Source organism: Topomyia yanbarensis, chromosome 3 (genome assembly GCF_030247195.1).
Source record: "Topomyia yanbarensis strain Yona2022 chromosome 3, ASM3024719v1, whole genome shotgun sequence".
In the NCBI taxonomy this organism is placed as follows: domain Eukaryota; kingdom Metazoa; phylum Arthropoda; class Insecta; order Diptera; family Culicidae; genus Topomyia; species Topomyia yanbarensis.
The window spans coordinates 407,530,589-407,544,685 of record NC_080672.1 but is presented as its reverse complement, the minus strand read 5'-3'; the positions used below and the strand labels follow the sequence as shown (position 1 = coordinate 407,544,685).

The 14,097-nt window shown below is 44.2% G+C and overlaps 1 protein-coding gene across 2 annotated transcripts in view; it reads right to left on the bottom strand.

The window, feature by feature from the left end:
- The window catches only part of LOC131691912 (uncharacterized), a 460,379-nt gene that overhangs the window by 296,913 nt on the left and 149,369 nt on the right, over nucleotides 1–14,097 (bottom strand). The gene's annotated exons all lie outside the window — the stretch shown is intronic.

Below are 14,097 nucleotides of genomic sequence, written 5' to 3'. Positions count from 1 at the left end.
CTCCTGTATCCGGCTCAGGATCACTTTGCAGAGAACTTTAAGAACGATACACAGTAACATGATGCCCCGCCAATTATCGCATACAGTCAGGTCACCCTTTTTGGGTATCTTCACTAAGATGCCTTGCATCCAGTCGGCCGGAAAAGTCGCGGTGTTTCAGATATTGTAGAATAATTGATGCAACAGTTGTGCAGATACTACGGAGTCAGCTTTTACCATCTCTGCTGATATGCGATCAACCCCTGGGGCTCTGTTCGATTTCATGCTCCGGCTGCTTCTATCTCTTGCAATGATGGAGCTCCAATGCGGGAAATATGTCGAACCCTTCGCGGATCGTGCCGAGTTGTTGGTGGCGTGGCCGACACTTGAAAAAGGTTTTCAAAGTGTCCGAACCAGCGTTTCAGCTGATCAGTGCGGTCGGTTAACAACTGTTCAGACGTATCTTTCACGGGTATCGTAGCATTAATCTTTGTCCCACTAAGGCGGCGTGAGATATCGTAGAGGAGACGGATGTCGCCAGTGTTTGCGGCTTTCTCATCTTCGTCGGCTAGGGAGTCTTCCCACGCTCTTTTGCCCCGTCTACATGAGCGTTTCACTTCCTTCTCTAGAGCCAACTAGCGGTGACTGGCTGCGGCTTTGGCTTCTCGTGTTTTAGCTCGCTCAATCGCGGCTTTGGTATCCCTTCGTTCCTCTATCTTCTTCCAGGTGTCATCTGTGATCCACTGTTTTCTCTGGGTACGTAGCTCACCCAGATTATTCTCGCCGGTGGCGATGAAGGTGTTCTTGATGGCGGTCCATTGATCTTCTACGCTTCCACCTTCCGGAATATCTGCATCATGGTTCTCCAGCTCCTCGACGAAGGACTTTCTTACCGCAGCATCTTCCAGACGACGTGTGTTAAACCGACGCCCGATCTTCTCCTCCTGTCGCTGAATCCTTGCAATACGCAGGCGGATCTCGCCGATTAGGAGATGGTGATCGGACGCTATATCGGCACTACGCTTGTTACGCACATCAAGGAGGCTCCTTCTCCTTTTTCAGTTGATGCAGATGTGGTCGATTTGATTCTCCGTGAAGCCATCACGGGAAACCCATGTCACTTTGTGTACTGGCCGATAGGGGAAGAGCGACCCCCCGATCACCATGTCATTGTTGCCACGAAACTCTGCATGCGGCTCTCCGTTTTCGCTCATTTATCCGAGGCTATGACGTCCGATGACGTGCTCATAGTCCGAGTTATCGGAGCCCACCTTCGCGTTGAAGTCGCCCATGTAGATCTTATCCACGACAGCATTCAGTTGACTGTAAAAGATCTCCTTTTCTTGCATTTCGGCAACATCACTTGGCGCGTAACATTGGATCATGGTAAGGTTTCGAACCCGTATTCTGAATCTAGCAACGATTATTCTCTCATTAATAGGCTCCCACTTCATTAGCGCAGTGTACGCATGCGCACTGAGCAGGAAGCCAACTCCACGGTGACGAGGAGCGTGTTCACCTCGTAGACCAGAGTATAGCAGAATTTGACCCGACGGCAATCTGTGTTCTCCAAAGTTCGGCCAACGGATTTCGCTCAGTCCTAGGATCTCAAGCTTCATGCGGCATGCCTAATTGGCAAGTTGTGGCAATTTACCCTGCTGGGCTAGGGTTAAGACAATCCATTGTATAAACCCTAGCCCAGCATTCCATTGTGTCATTGCTAAAAGTCGTTGCCGTAAAATCAGTTTGAAATCTTTCTTTTTCGGTTTCTAGAACGGTTTTTGAAATTTCGGGAACAGTAGGTGGTTAGCCTAAGGTTACCCATCACACCGTGATGGGGCTTCCATCTTGGATATAGCTCCGGGGAGAGCATTTTATGTTCAGCCGCTGGATACCAGAACAGACGCTGTTTGTGCACAGTTCTGCTTAGAATCCCTCGCTGGCACTCGGACGAAGATCAGCCGCCTCTAACATGAGGAACAGACGCTGCTGTGGGCCGCTCCTAGCCTGGAGAACAGACGCTCGTTCAGGTTTGCAAATGCAAACCTCCCATTCCCTGTCAGCGTATGACCAAAGTTCCCACCAGGGTTGGTTATCCGATCTTCCCTAAGGTAGCTCATACCCCAGCCGGCTCCGCGAGGAGGTAGGGATAGGAGTTGCAGGGCAGAGGCTAGGGACCATTAGAGAGGTCTGTAATCGCGTTACCCGCCATCTACCAGCCAATTTTGATAATCGAAACTTAGAAAAAGGATCATCGGTGAAAAAAAACTTCGTTGCGAAAATATTCCGCTGCGTAATGCAGCATACTGGGGAGTTCGCCCAACTCTTCCAAGGCTCCGTTCGCCATTGAGAATATTTTGAACCCCCTCAATAATTTTACCCGTAGTATGGGTCGCATAACACATGACACATTTCTGTCGAAAATGTTAACAAACCCGGAACATTATACGCGCAATTCGGTGTGCTGCCGATCCGCTGCTGAACCGTATTTCGAAATCGCCTGTGGAACCCTGCCGGTTCGAGGAGGACTACCCGTCGTCATATTTCCTGATAAAGGCCGCCCGAGTGGGTAATCGTTTCCGTTGATATCCCGTTTGCCTGAAGCTAAAAGTTAATATGTCTTCTCTCATTGTCCACCCTCTCTTTCTCTCTTTCCTGTCTCTAATACCCAGATGTAGGAATTCACCCCTCTCCTCGAAGCCCTCCATGTGTTTATCTAGTGTCCAAACTAAAAATGCCAAACTGTATTACTACTCATAAAAATAACTCTAATTGACTCTCCCAATCTTAATAAAATTATATGATCTCTAATATAGCTGCAAAATAATCTTAATTTCTCAGCCTATTAAACGTGGTAATGATGACGCAGACGCATCGAAGAAATTGTCACAGATTTGAGCACAGAGGATGATAGACGCATACTAGAACCTTCTTTAATGACTTTGGGATACATCTTTTAAAATTATGTCCCTACTAATCGTTGCATGTTCAGCAATCCAACCGATTGATTGTTGAAGTACGTACAAAAATCCATCAGTAAATTGCAAATAACATGCTTCTAGGAACTTCCATATCTGCCGATTTAGCAATTTTAGAAAGGCTCTACCGGTGGTTACAGCTAAGCCCGGCTTGTTAAATGCCGAAAAGCACATGGATTGTAGGTTTGTTTGCAAACCACTCTACTACCAACCAACTTTAAGCCGATTAGCAGCTTGATGAGCAGCTTTCAATCAAATCATTATCATCCCCCATCATAAGCCCCGCCCCCTTAGGTTGCCGCACAGTTTTTCCGACAAGTCTTTATTAAGCTCAAACACGATTCATCACTTTTAGCCAAACGTAAACTTTTTCTAATGATCGCTGCCGGGCGCCTTTTTCCTACCGCCACGCCACGTGGCCGAACGGACAAGTCCGAGTTGGACACACATTCGCTCCGACGTGTTTGTCATACGTTCCAGTCTATTCCGCTTGGGAGTGACGCAGGACGACATCATCATCGTCATCGTCATGTTGTTCTCGAAAGGCTGTAGTCGTCGTCGTCGTCGCCGTCGCTTCGTTTACAGATTTTACAGAGTTCAAACAAACGAAACGAACTTTAGAAGCTAGTCCGCCCTTTCAAGCCGGAAGCTTTCTGATGAAGTGGGTGGATTTAGTCCCAACCCGAACCCCACTCTCATTCCTTTCCTTTTTTCGTATAAAGCCATGAGGTTCGTTCGCAGCCGAGAGAACAGTCAACACTTTTACGAGATAAGGCATGTAGGGAATGGCTCATGTCGAGTGTCGAGGTCCTCGCGCGTCCATTGTCGGCAAACGACGGAGGCAGCGGTCAAGTGGAAACTCATTCTGCGCCAGGTTCTCGTTCAAATTGATTGTTTGTCCTACTCTCAAGGCAGACGACGCTCTACTGCTCGATGCTACACCGAAAACATGGACAATAATGGTACCTACCCCCCGACATATATAATTCCAGCATCGCAACCCAAGCACCGGTCACTGTTGCGTGAGTGGGCGGAAATATAAACTTCATTATTCATGTTTGATTGCAAATATGGAAATCGGAAAAGTTCCGCTTTCCATCTGACGCCAGTTACATGGAATGGCTCTGTCCTACATGGAACTCCAATTTTCGTCAACGCCGGTACAAAAAGCATAAAAAGAGCATAGCAGTTCAAATTTAAGGGGAAAGGCAAAACTTTCTGACCACAAACGGAGACTGTCACCGGATGAAGGCGACACTTTGCGGGTGACAAGTGATATTCCCTCCGAGAGCCACGGCATTGTACTTTAGCAGACGTTCGAATTACCATCGACCGCAAAACGCCGGGCTGAATAATTTCCACAAGCGATAAACCGAACCGCAATGAGCGAAAACTTTTGTCCTGAATGGGAAATGTCATTCGGCGAGTGGACTAGGCATGGTTGGAAACAATAAGATCATGCTGTGCATACCGGAGGGTACTGCAGATTATGGTTATGCATGACGAATTACATGAATATTTTGGACATAATGGAAACAGGTTTTGATTGCATTCATACAATTCAAGGGGATGTCAAAACGGGATCGTATATATGTATGTAATTAATATTGCGGCAACGAGTTGTTTTAGGCTTGTAAACTCAAGAAATCTTTTTCAGCAGAGCTACGAAATTATTTTCTCGGTATAGTAGAAACAACGGTTGGTTAGATCTGAAGTACATCTTCTAGTTTCATTTGAGGGACGATCCATAAATGACGTAGCATTTTTTGAGCGATTTTTAACACCCCCCTCCCCCATCGTAGCATTTCGTCACAAACCTCTAAGTACCCCCCTGGTAATTACGTAGCTTGACGGTAATTCTCCCCCCCCCCCCCCTTGACCTGTAAAATTTAAAAAAAAATGAAAAGCGATGTTAGTTCTTCCCCTTTAAAAAGCTACGCAGCATGACATGACCCCCTACCCCCCTGTCGTCACACATCATCACAAAATACAAAACTCCCCCCTCCCCCATATAATGCTACGTCATTTATGGATGATCCCTGAAGAAAATTTAATCTTTTTCGATAAGTGCCTTTCACGGAAAAAATCCGTTCATAAATTCATGAACATAAGGTCACGATTTCGTGAACTGAACGATTTACAAAAATCGTGACCAAGTTCCTGAAATTATGAATAATAAACCTCGCATTCGTGAAACTATTTGTGTTTTTTTTAAACCACTTCGCCACGAATATATACATGCCGTTACATTAGAATCTTTGGTTGGGTTACTGTTGTTGTTCCCTGGACATGTTTAGTTTTTGTTGTGATTCTTGTTCATGATTGGGGAATACACAGTCGACAGTCAAGCGTTGTTCATGATTTCAAGAGCTTATTCGCGATTCTTGTGAATTCTCATGACGTTAGCAGGATTAAAGTTCATGATTTCAAGATCTTAGTCGCGATGTTCGTAATTTCTATTCACGTATCGTGAAATTTTAGTCATGAGTAGAGTGGTTCATGTTCATGATTTCAGAATCTTTGTCACGATTTTTGTAACTTCTGTTCATGTTATCATGATATATTAGTCATGAATAGAGCATTTGATGTTCATGATCTCAGGATCTTAGTCACGATTTTAGATATTTTCGTCACTAGTTGTGTGATTTGTGTTCATGATTTCAGGATCTCATTCACAATTTTCGTAATTTCTGTTCATGTTATCATTTTATCATGATATTTTATTTTAGAGCTTACTTTCAAAGAGTAATGTAACTAATGATCATGATATCAGCAGTTTTATCATGGTATTCGTAAACTCTCTTCACATTCTTTTATTTTTTGGTTACTAGCGGTTTTTTTACTCGAAATAACGTGACAATATGAACTGGATCGTTGAAAAAGACTCATTCGCGATTCAGTTAACTATATCATGCGCACTATTTGGGGTTCTCAGTGCAGTTTTCGTTTTCTGTCCGGACATCAAAATGAACCTTATCAAATGAATAACGATGTTCGAGGTCCTAATAATTTTTTTTTTATATCTACTGCTCTTGCCTATTACTGGTCGCTAGCAGCTGGGTACTTCAAGAAAAAGTGCATGGAACAAAAATTATTCCACGAATAATGCTCCTAATTTTGTGAATGAGTTCACGTAAAAATTTCATTACCATGTTGCATGAAATTGTATATGATTAGGGATATATTCTAAATAATACAAGTACGCAAATAGATGCTAGATAGACCGTGAATCATGTACTAGGATCCATGAGCCAGGCCACGAATATATGAATATTTTATGATTTCGTGAACTTTTCCACGAAAACGACTGATAAGTTGTGACTATTATACAAGGTATCATGAACCAGTTAACGAATACATGAATAATATTTCATGATTTCGTGAACTATTTCACGAGTACGGATATTTTATCGTGACTAATATGTTAGGAATCATGAACTAGTTCACGAATACATGAATAACATTTTATGATTTCGTGAACTATTTCACGAAAACGAATGGTAAGTTTTGATTATTATACTAGGTATCATGAACCGGTTCACGAATACATGAATAAAATTTCATGATTTCGTGAACTATTTCACGAGCACGGAGCATTGGATCGTAACTAATATATTAGGAATCATGAATCAGTTCACGAATTCATGAATAATATTTGAAGATTTGGTGAACCATTTCACGAACATGGATATTGGATCGTGACTAATATATTAGGGATCATGAATTAGTTCACGAGGATTGAATGGATTCATGAAATAAATTCCGAATATTTTGATTTTGTGAACTAATGTTCCTAAATCCATGAAAAAAATCATGAGTCAATCTTTGGTTTTATGAATAATATTCATAAAATTGTGAACTAGTTCGCGTACTGAGAATCGCATTAGAAATAACTTGGCGGAAACCGTGACTGAAGTTCACAAAACAAAAACAAATATTTCCACTAATGAAAGCGTTATGCGGGCGTTACTGCAGGGAAATTGAACATAATTATAAAATCCAGGATTTTTGTTCATGGTCCTGTTTTCGTAACGTAAATATGTGATTGTTCCAGAATTCATGGCACTTTATTCACTATTTTGGGATCAATTTTTTTCCGTGTTCGTTTAATTTCGAAGCCATCAGTACACGATAAGGTTGTACTATTTTTGACAGGTGGTTGTATATTTGTATAAATCAGTGAATTTAAGAAATCAGGAGATCTCGGGTAGATTTTTATCCTAACATAAATTTTACAGAATGTCATGAAATACACTGATGTTCTACCCATTAAAAAAAAATCCTATTTGATTCAGTAGTGTATCATGAAAAACAATAGTCTCTTAAGTTTTATGTAATCTTTAACCTAGCATTTTAGTGCAATGATAATCGGAGAAATTTTCATCAATGCCTACAACCTCACTCTAAAGGTTCTTCCAGGTTCACACCTTAAGCTTCCAGTGTAACGACAATCATTACATTAGATTCTGAATCGTGAGTAACGGCTCAGAACCTTAGCTTTACGATACGTTACTAATCCAAAAATCGGGAATCGAGCCACAACTTACACAAGAGGTCAGTTAAACAAGTTGCAGACACAAAAATAAAACAATTCGGAATAAATCCGAACCTCACGAATATGGCCCGAGCCAGAGCCCATTTACACACCGCATCATACGGCACTACAATACCTTCCCCAAAAACCACCCCGAAATTATGCGCAATAAACCGCATTAATCCAATAATGATTCTATTTATAAGCGAAAAACATTTGCTTCGTTTGCGCTCCCTAGGGACTGGGAACTCTCGGTCAACCGTAATGGCATACTCCCACTAGGATGTCACGGTGACGGGTGGAGGGATGGTAATGTTCTTTCCCTCTCCCCGTGGGTCTATGGTCGTGGTCGTGGGATCCCAGGCCAGATTCAGAAAACAGCCGGTCAGAGAAGGTGGCACAATTGACACAGACCGGCCAATTTGGGGATAGTAACGCAATTTTACGATGCTCGGTCGTTTATTTTATTACGTCGACAATTTTGGGTGTTCTGTGACTATGTTGTTTCGGGTAGAATGATGGAGCAGGATTTAGTCGGTTTTAGCAGGTAAAATAATAATCTGGTAGGCAACTGAAAATGTAGGTTCATCAATAATTAGGCACACTGACGCTTATTCACAGCATCTGAGCTAAGTTCGCATTCCCATTGCAGGTGAGATGGTATCGCTGCTTTGTACATTTTCCGAACAATCAACATTCCGGAACTAACTTATATAGTCCATTAGAATCATTTCCCCCCTGACCGAAATTCATTGTATTCCAGTCTTTTACTTTTAGGGTGAACAGTGGGGAAGCAAAGAAAACAATTTTATTAGGTTACTTCCGGGAAAATTCCATTCAATCCGCGACGAAGGACACTCGTCTAACTTTAGCATTTAAAAGCTAAAAGAGGGACGAAACGGCAGCGGGGTCGTCGGCTGAAATAATACAACTTGGGAAACGTGCCTATCGTCATTCCAAATATGACCTAAACGTTGTAATCGCGTTATTAAAAATTGGCCTCGAGGCTTTTTGTATGCTAATGTGTATTCCCAGCTTTCTGAAGATAAACGACCGAAGAATGAACTTATTGGTGGTCGACATCACTGTGAGTGACAGAAATAGCAAAGTGTGTTTCCTTTGTTTTATTGTTTTTATGGAATTTTTGTTTTTGATAGGGACCATTCATAAATTACGTAACGCAAAAATGGCCCAAAATTGACTCCCCCCTCCCCCTATGTAACAAATTGTCACAAATTTTTCCATCCCCCCCTCCCCTGTTACGTAACAAATTCAAAGAAAAAAAAATTTCCTTCGATGAAAACATGTTACGTAACGATCTAGTTAACACCCCCTCCCCCTATGTCACAACTTGTCACAACTTGTCGTACCCCCTCCCCCCTAAAAGCGTTACGTAATTTACGGTGTAGTCGGTGCCACACTTACTCAAACTTGGGTGTAATCAGTCTCGTTTTTGCACTACACTGGTGTGACATCGGGTAAAAAAAAACGCTATTAATTATTATTAATAAGCCTCTTTGCATTTTACTAAGTGTACAGCTGTGCCGTCAATGATCGGTATCAGAGCCTAAAATTCTCATATCAATGAAATATACTGGATTCACTCTTATACAAGAAGGTCCTAGCATGCGTCAAAACGAAAACTGCCTCTGTGCTCGTATGGGTGACAGTTTCTACGGCGAATGGTAGCATCTACGTTATCAAGTAGCTTTTATTCGCCGATCAGCCATGTTGGTTTTAGAAACGACAGCGAATTTTAATTTTAAGTCAAAGATTTTGATTCTTGTTTTAAATTTCATAAAATGGAATTATAGCAATTTGCATCATAAAACGCAACTAGAACGCAGCAAACACGGGAAATAAGCACTATTGGTAGTGCTTCAGTAGTCCAATATCATCGCTAGCTCGTAATTCCATCAAATCGAACAACGACAAGTAAATATCTATACTAGTGTATTTTCGTTTACCCTACATTATGTCAATATCGCAGAGACTAAAGTCGTTCTCAATCTCAAAGCGCAAAACGGGTGTGTGGAGGAAATAATGAAATTGAATTTGCATGCAGGCTTTGTTGTTGGCCGTTGTCTTATTTTCGTTTTCGCAATGTTCGCGAGTGATTTTTTTTAATTGTCCTTTATATGTTAAAGTTTCGGGATTCGATGGCCAGTCTACCTTCTGAGCTCACACAAAGAAGAAACAAACAATCGCTACGCTATAGGCACCAGTCAGGCAAGCCAGTACTTTGTTCTATATCCAGTGCACAAACAGTATTGTATCATTGTCTCCGACTGCGCAGTGAAATGAGTCTGCTAAAGGTAACAAAGGTGTCCGTGCTACGGGGCAACACAATTTCGAAACTCGTGTTAGACTCACAGTTCAGGAGGTGGAGCAACTAGTTAAAGTTAAAATGGAGCTCAACCTGGTGGAAGTTAAGGAAGATTATATCAAACGATTTATGTCGCAATACGGTGAAGTGAAATTACTAACTATTACTAATGACACTTGGAGAATTTTTTTCGCCATTATTCCCAACAACGTTTGTATTGTGTGGATGCGAATGATTAAACCAATACCTTCTTACAAGACTATCGAATGCAAATCACCAAAGGATGTCGTAACCTATAAGCAAACAACGCTGATTACATGCCAATTCTGTAACCAGACGGCCAACTACGGAAAAACATGCGTCGAAGCAAATAGTCAAAACTCATCTACTACAGCCATCTCTAACAAGCAGCCAACGACACATACAGATAAACCAAAAACAACGACCCAGTTAACCAATAATGAAGGGACAACCACCAAGACAACTGTCTCCAAACCAACAACTAGCATCACCAATAAAGAAGCTAATACGGACGAAAACGCATTTAAAGCAGCGATCGTAAGAACAAGAAACAAATAAGAACCTCTGTTCGTGAACATGAAGAAAGCAGAACCGATGATGACATGGACGTGAACGAGAACGCGAGAGAAGGCAGATTGAATGACCCCCAAGCTGCAAAGGGTAGGGCAACTAATGCTTCGCCGCCATGGAAAAGGATCTCAACACGCAGTAGCAAACTGCGCTAACTAAAACTGGCAGACATACATTATTTTTATTTTTAATTTTTGCTTACTGAAATAACTTAAAAGATTCAAGGCTCAGTTGTGCTAACGCATTAAGCTGTCTGAAATAAATCTTTAGGATGATGAAATCTGTAATACTGTGATCGAGTATGATTAGAGCCTTGTTCAGCACGGAAAAGCTTCCGTAGCTTTGGTTCAAGAACCATATTTCCATAAAGGAAACTTATATGTTCGAAAGCTACTTAACCCCGCCACCGTAGCTTTCAACAAAAATGGCATCACAAATCCAAGTGAAATGCCTCGTGCATGTATACTAGTACTATTGATGCATGCCTTATATCTGACCTCATAACTCTCGAAATTTGTGCTGCCACGGTCAATAAGACTGTTGATAAAATAAACAGGAAATACGTTTATTGTTTGACATAGTTGCCGTAAAATGAACCATTACCTTCTGATGATTTCAAAAGGGTTGTATCATACTGTGACAGAAATGGGTTTCCACTCATAATCGACTATGATACAAGAGCCTACCACATAATTTGGGGCAGCTCAGAGATCAATTTGAGGGGCACCAAATTGATGGAAAACTTAAATTAAATATTTTGTATAAATCTGCACATTCTTAATGCAGGAAATCGACCAAAATTTGTGCGAACTGGCAGATAGTGAAAGATGTAACTCTCTGCTCTGACGGTATGAGATGGCAAACTGGCTCATACCAAACGAGCTCGAACCATCGTTACATGATCATAAATACATCGTCTTTGATCATTTAAACGTCTCGCTACATATCGTCCATTTCGTAATCCCAGATCTACAAATTCCGAAACTCGATACTGTGCTAGCTAATAATGGCTCCGCTAGTAAATTCCGTAGAAACGGAGTGGAGGCGTGGATTGACGTAACATTTGCCAGACCGAGTCTGGCTCCAGGCATGGAATGGAGGGTAGACGAAGGCTACACCCATAGCGATCATTTAGCAATCCGCTTTAGGATCAACTATGGTGTGCAGCATCCGAGGGCGGGAGATCCCTGTCAGGTACGCGGGTGGAAGTCCAATCCCACACGACAGCGAAGCTTTCACCGCGGCCCTGGGACTGGAGGCCAACACCGACAGTCTAAGCGGGGATGCGCTGGTAGCTGTTCTATCACGCGCGTGCGACGCCACTATGCCGAGAAAAACACTGCCAAGAAACGGTAGATGCCCGGTATACTGGTGGAGTGCCGAGATTGCAGCTCTACGGTCAGCCTGCCTCAGAACTAGACGTAGGATTCAAAGAGCTCGCACCGAGGATGCAAGAGAGAACCGCCGTGAAGTGTTTCGAGCTGCGAAATTGGCCCTTAACAAGGCCATTAAAAGCGGCAAGAGAGCGTGTTTCGACAACCTGTGCGAGAGTGCCAACGCGAATCCGTGGGTTGACGCCTACAGGATTGTGATGGCCAAGACCAAAGGGGGATCCTCACCCCCAGAACGGTCTCCGGACCGGTTGGCAACGATTATCGAAGTACTCTTCCCGTCTCGAGCCACAAGCCTTTGGCCACCTGCACTACGAGACAGTGCGGGCACGGCCGAAATGGTGGCTCCAGTGACGAATGAAGAACTACTCGCAGTGGCTAAATCCCTAGCAATGAACAAAGCTCCAGGGCCGGATGGAGTTCCAAACAACGCTCTCAAGGAAGCGATCATAGCGAACCCGAACATGTTCAGGCTAGCTATGCAGAGATGCCTTGACGAGTGCCGTTTCCCCGATAGATGGAAAAGGCAGAAATTGGTGCTGTTGCCGAAGCCCGGGAAGCCGCCAGGCGACCCATTGGCGTACAGACCAATCTGTCTGATCGACACGACTGGCAAACTGCTTGAGAGGATCATCCTCAACAGGCTAACCCCGTACGCGGAAGGTACGGACGGTCTGGCTTTCGGAAAGGTAAGTCCACAGTTGACGCTCTCAACTCAGTGATAAATACTGCCGAGATAGCGATCCAACGGAAAAGGCGAGGTATTCGATACTGTGCGTTAGTGACACTTGACGTGAAGAACGCATTCAACAGCGCAAGCTAGGATGCCATCGCGCTCTCGTTACACCGGATTAGCCTACCGGTGGGTCTGTACCGGATCTTGGAAAGTTACTTCCAGAACCGCGTACTGCTATACGAGACCGATGCCGGTCAGAAAAGGGTTCCGATTACCGCCGGAGTCCCACAGGGCTCGATCCTAGGCCCGGTGCTATGGAACCTCATGTATGACGGGGTTCTGAGACTGAAGTTCCCTCCTGGGGTAAAGATCGTCGGCTTTGCTGACGACGTAACCTTGGAGGTCTACGGGGAGTCAATTCCTGAGGTAGAACTAACCGCAGAACACGCGATCAGCACGGTGAAGGAATGGATGAGCGCGAGAGGCCTGGAGCTCGCTCATCATAAGACGGAGTTATCCATGTGGGAGAAGTCGTGATCACTTCACAGCGAAGTCTGAAGTCTCTCGGAGTCCTTCGGCAGCCATGTCGACTATACATGCAAGAGAGCGTCGACTGCTGTTACGGCTCTATCGAGAATGATGTCCAACAGCTCAAAGGTGTGCGCCAGTAGACGTAGGTTACTGGCAGGCGTTGCCGTATCTATCCTCAGGTACGGCGGCCCGTCATGGTCAAGAGCACTGAGGGTAACCAGTGACCTACAGAAACTGGAGAGCACCTACCGCGTAATGTACCTCAGAGTGATATCTGCCTACCGCACGGTATCACACGATGCATCCTGCGTGATAGCAAGCATGATGCCAGTCGGGCTGGTCATTCGGGAAGATGAGGAGTGCTTCGAACTACGTGGAAATAGGGGAGCCCGCGAGCGCACCAGGGTGACCTCGGTCGCCAGATGGCAGCGTGAGTGGGACAACTCCTCGAAAGGTAGGTGGACCCACCGGCTGATACCTAGCATATCGAGCTGGGTGGGAAGACCCCATGGGGAAGTTCACTTCCACCTGACACAATTCCTGTCCGGCCATGGCTGTTTCCGTCAGTACCTCCACAGGTTCGGGCACGCGGAGGTCCCAGTCTGCCCAGGTGTAGATGAAACAGCCGAACACATACTGTTCGTATGTCATCGGTTCGACGTCGAAAGAAGAGCAATGCTTGACGTCTGTGGCTGGGACACAACCCCTGATACCCTTATTCAGCGGATGTGTCAATCGGTGGAGAAGTGGAACGCAGTCTCGGCTGCTACCATCCAGATTGCCAGTAGGCTACAGGTAATCTGGCGAACCGAGCAACAGACGACGGGCACGGCTAACTAGTGATTGGTTAGCTGGAGCGAAAAAGGCCAAGCGCAAAAAAGGGAGTGAATGGTCTGTTCATGCCGAGGCAGGTTTGGCGCAGCGACTGGCAACCGCGTAAGGGGTAAACCCAGCCACCCCGAAGCAAGACAGAAGAGTGAGTGTATAGGCGTATAAGTGGACTGCCTCATGCCAAGACGGGAGGGTCGTAGCGTAGTATGTTGGGACTTAGCAATCGATGCCTCATGGCGTGGCAGAGGAGTGAAAGGGTG